The sequence below is a fragment of the Tasmannia lanceolata genome, unplaced genomic scaffold (genome assembly GCF_043159265.1).
Source record: "Tasmannia lanceolata isolate RefF3 unplaced genomic scaffold, GAP_Taslan_0.1 ptg000037l, whole genome shotgun sequence".
NCBI classification, from domain to species: domain Eukaryota; kingdom Viridiplantae; phylum Streptophyta; class Magnoliopsida; order Canellales; family Winteraceae; genus Tasmannia; species Tasmannia lanceolata.
In genome coordinates this window covers 53,525,471-53,530,670 of record NW_027518714.1, presented here as the reverse complement: position 1 = coordinate 53,530,670, position 5,200 = coordinate 53,525,471, and the positions used below count along the sequence as shown (strand labels likewise).

The window sequence follows — 5,200 nt, the reverse complement described above, 5'->3', positions numbered from 1 at the left end:
TATATGTGAAAGGGAGAATTTAGAAGAAACCTTTGGATGCGACCGTTAGCAAAACCCTAATTTCACTCATCTTTTTTGTCATGAAGACAAACTTAAAGTTAGGAACTATAGAACTAGTCAATCTATTTTATTTGAAGTTGAAAAGAAACAAATAAAAATAATAATAAGAAATGAGCAGTGATAAATCGACCCCATAATATCTTAAATCAATCCCATATCTCTCTCCGTCACATTATAAATGCACTTTGGTAACGTGCAACCAATGGGGGCACACTTTCAGTTGATTTTTGCAAGGGTGCCCTTGAGTTTAGCATACCTCTACAAAAAAGTAAAAGAAAAAGTAGAAATATCCATGATGCATGAGTTTTTAGTGGAATTTTTTGAAAAACCACATAAACAAAGTGATTTTAACAGAAAGAGTCAGACTACGCAAATGATCACCCACTGTGAGATTGGGACCCACACAGAGACACGCGTTTAATCAGAACCATTGATCTGGTGGTCCATCATGAGTAACTAACATGGTCATGGTTATTAAAATATGGGAAGTGATATATCTGCCCCTTTTGGTTACGTGAGATACCGGCAACGTGAGATACCCGCCCCTTTTGGAAGTGAAGTGATGTACTTCACGTCAGAAGGATACAATGGGGCTGATTGCCATGTACATTGCTGTTGGGTCTCCCAAGTAGTCAAAAGAGGCGGATATATCACTTCCCTAAAATATATGTACAGAATCTCTAATATTTAGAGGAATGATAGAATGAAGGGCGCCCTTGCAAAAACCAACTTCCATCACACCATTCTTTCTTTTTCACTGCATCAACAAAACTAGAAGGCTCCATTGCAAAACAGGCAAACTCACATGAATCATATAAGTCAGCAAGACTTCTCATTCTCATGGGAGTGGAATCACCAGATGAACTTGGTGACTCATTAGGATTTGGTAAACAAATCTCCAGGGAAGGAATCTCACTTGATGTGTTCTCATTTAGAACACATAAGGGGGCTTCTACATCATTTTTCCAATTCCAAGCTTCTTTTTCATTAAAAATAACATCACGACTTACAATCAATTTTTTGAAAATAGGATCATAAAGCCGGTACCCTTTTGTCTCTACACTATAGCCAATAAAAATACACTTTCTACTTTTATCATCTAACTTTTGTATTTTTTCAGATGGAACAAAAGCATGGCTATAGAACCAAAGTTTTAAAATGACTCACATTGGATTTTCTTCCACTTCAAGCCTCATATGAAAGTTTTCTTTGAACTGCTTTTGTAGGAGCTCAATTGTATAGGTATACCGATGTGGCTACTGCTCAGCCCAATAATCATTAGGCAACCTTTTGTCTTTTAGCATGCTCCTTGCCGCCTCAAGAAAGGTTCTATTTTTTCGCTCTCCGATGCCATTCTGCTGTGGGGCATAACTCGCTGTCAACTGTCTTTTGATTTTACTTTCTTTGCAAAAATCCTGAAATTCTTTCAAAATAAATTCACCACCATGGTCAGTACGAAGAGTAATAATAGAATGACCACTTTGGTTTTCAACAAGCCTTGAACTGCTTGAAGATAGAGAAAGCTTCATCTTTTTGTTTCAGAAAATAAACCCATGTCATCCTTATGTAATCATCAACAAATATAATGAAATATTTATTTTCACTCAAGGATAAAGTTTGCATTCGGCCACAAATATCGGCATCCATAAGCATCAAAGACTTATATGCCCTCCAAGACTTACCACTTGGAAATAACTCACGGTGGTGTTTTCCTAAAACGCAAGCTTCACATACTTTTCCATCATATTTCAAAGAAGAAAAACCAACAGTCATATTCAATTTTTGCAGTAAATATAATCCACCAAAATTCAAATGCCCATATCTTCTATGCCATAACATAGAGTCATTAGATGCACTAAAAGCATTGAATACTCGTTTTGAAAACACTAGTGGAAATATCTTGTTTTTTGTTATCTTAATAGACAAAACTAGTTTCATACTTTTCTTATCATAAGGTTTACATTCTCTTTCATCAAAGATAGCATGGTACCCCATTTTTATCAAATGGCTCAAACTTACCAAATTTTGAGCCAACTCCGGTAACATTCATAACATCTTGAATTCTTTTCTTGCCAACCAGTGTAGAAACTTCAATACGACCAATTCCATAAGCATTAATATAATTGTTATCACCCATGAAATCCAAATAGGGCCTATGGACATGTTTGGCAACCATGAAAACATATTCCATAGAACATTAATGGGCCCAAAGTGAATGTTTGGGCCATGTCATAGAACAAGGCCTAAGGGCATGTGTGTCTCTTTTCAAGTCCATTGCATAGTAGCAAAATTTCTTGTCCTGGCTTCATTGCCATGCTAATTTGCAAGGTAGCCTTATATTTCATTAAGTATGTGAAATATTTATCAATTCCGTTTCCACGTTTCTTCAGTTCTGGATCACTAGTCAGCTGTTCGACGAAATGCCTCAAAGAAAATCCATCCATCTTCCAAACTCACCCATCTCTTTTCTGTTTCATTATCCGAGCTTCCATCGAAAAGGGTTCTCCTCAAAAAGCCCTTCTCGATTACAAAACAATTCTCCTCTCCGGATTAATCCAACCCGATCGTCGAATGCTTGCGTATGTTCTTGAAGCCTGTAGGATATCTTCGAACCTAGAAATCGCGATCGGAATCCATGGTGGAATCATAAAATCTGGCCATGAATTGCACCCCTCTCTCACAACATCCTTGATTTCTATCTATTTAGCCTATGATTGTTGCATGGAAGCTCACCAACTATTTGATGAAATTCCCAGTTGGAATTTTGATCTTGTATCTGCTAATTTACTAATCTCGGGTTATTTAAAAATTGGTGATTGTGAGAATTCGAACCGGGTGTTTGTCAAAATGCCAAAGAGAGATGTGATTTCTTGGAGCTCAATGATTGGAGGTTTGGTAAAAAACACGCGGCCAAAGGAGGCGATAACCTTCTTTCTTCGTATGCTTAATTCGGGTTTCGAACCAAATTGTTTCACATTTGCATCTGTTCTTTCCGCATGCGCTCGAGTAGGAGCTCTTAATCGCGGCAAGTGGGTCCATGGCTTGATGGTGGAGAAAGGAATTGAGATTAATTTCATACTAAGTTCGGCGCTAATTGACATGTACTCGAAATGTGGAAGAATTAAAACCGCTTTGGAAATTTTCAATGCTGTTCGAAGGGACGATGTATCCATTTGGAACTCAATGATCACAGGGCTAGCAATTCATGGGCTTAGTTCAGATGCAATTGTAGTATTTTCAAGAATGATTGATGAAAATCTCGAACCTGATTCGATTACTTTCGTTGGAATCTTAACTGCTTGTAGCCATTGTGGATTGGTTGAAGATGGTCGGCGGTTTTTCGATGTTATGAGAAAGGATTACATGATTGAACCACGACTTGAGCATTACGGGGCAATGGTAGATCTCTTGGCCCGAGCCGGGTTCCTTGAAGAATCTTACGAGATGATAAGAGAAATGCCTATAAAACCCGACGTCCTTATATGGAGGGCATTGCTAAGTGCTTGTAGAACATATGGAAAGCCTGATCTGGCTGAGGCTGTGATTGAACAGATGGAACGCTGTAATAGTGGGGACTATGTCCTGCTTTCGAACATCTACTCCTCTGCCAAGAGATGGAATTGTGCGGAGAGGGTAAGAGAATTGATGAGAAGAAAAGGAATTCGAAAGGATCGGGGATTGAGTTGGGTTGAGATAGGTGCAAATGTTAACGAATTCAAGGCAGGGGATCGATCGCACCCTGATTCAGATGCAATATATAGAATGTTGGATGCATTGATAATGAGAGCTAAGGCAGAAGGGTTCGAGCCCGTGATAGAGTTGGTGTTAATGGATGTGTCTGAGGAGGAAAAGGAAGGGAATCTGAAATCCCACAGTGAGAAGTTGGCTCTCGCTTTTGGGATCCTAAAGACGAGCCCTGGATCAGAAATTCGACTCTCAAAGAATCTTCGGACATGTCAAGATTGCCATAACTTGATGAAAATGGTTTCTAGAGCATTCAGTAGGGTGATTATTATGAGGGATCGAGTTCGATTTCATCGGTTTGAAGGTGGTTTTTGTTCTTGTAGAGACTACTGGTAGTAATTCTTGAAGGGAGGATATCATCATTTAGAATATGTTATAGATTGTGAGGGGTTGGTTTAATTTTGTACATCTAAAATCATATTTTTGTTGTACACCCCCATGAATTTGTGAAAATTTTAGCTATGGACTGAACTAAAACTGCAATTTAAGCAACTATGTAATAAATAGTTAGTAGTAACTGGGAGAGAAACCATCTTCTTGTTGGGAGTTGCCTTGTTTCCCACATCCTTGTTACCTAATATAACTAGATTAACAGAGGAAAGTGATATATTCGCATCCTTTTTTTTACTTGGACAGTCCCCTCTAGTGTATTTATGACTATTTTTTTACACTAGAGGGGCTGTCCCAAGTAAAAAAGGGGCGAACATATCATTTTTCTTAAGTAATTGTTGAATATTTTACACATTACTTTATTTAGTGCCATATCATTTACCTAACAGCTCACTGGGGTGCAACTCGGGTTGGGTTGGGTCGGGTTGGGTCCAACCCGAACCCGATATGAGCAACCATTTGCTCAACCAGAACCCGACCTGACCCGAGGAACATTTTTTGCCAACCCGAACCCAACTCAACCCGAGATTTTGAACTTAAAAAAATTTATTAAAAATGTCGGGTTCACTCGGGTCGGGTTGCCCAAGCCCTCAACCCAAACCCAACCCAACCCGAACTCAACCCGGGTTGAGAAAACCCAACCCGACTTTTTCCTGGGTTGAACCTGTTGGGTTCTGGTTGAGCCCGCCCAAGTTGCACCCCTAAGCTCACTCATCGCATCAATGCTTATACACTGTTATTTATTTTAATTTATTAATTTCATAATAATTATTATCACATCACCGTATCATCAACCTCAAAATCTCATTTTACGCATTTAAGCGCACACCCGCCCCACCCACACAAAGGGATTTGCTAGGGACCATCGCAGATGGCATTTCACGGAATGGCTGTTGCATGAGAGAACAGACACATTGGCTCAGTTTTTGTCTTATACATCCACTTCATCTGAGATGGCTGCTCTATCATGCAACAGCCGTTCTGCGAAATGCCTTCTGCGATGGTC

General features: G+C 39.2%; 1 pseudogene; it reads left to right on the top strand.

The window, feature by feature from the left end:
* Positions 1 to 2,351: 2,351 nt before the first annotated feature.
* Positions 2,352 to 4,320, top strand: LOC143862152 (pentatricopeptide repeat-containing protein At5g50990 pseudogene; annotated as a pseudogene).
* Positions 4,321 to 5,200: the final 880 nt, after the last annotated feature.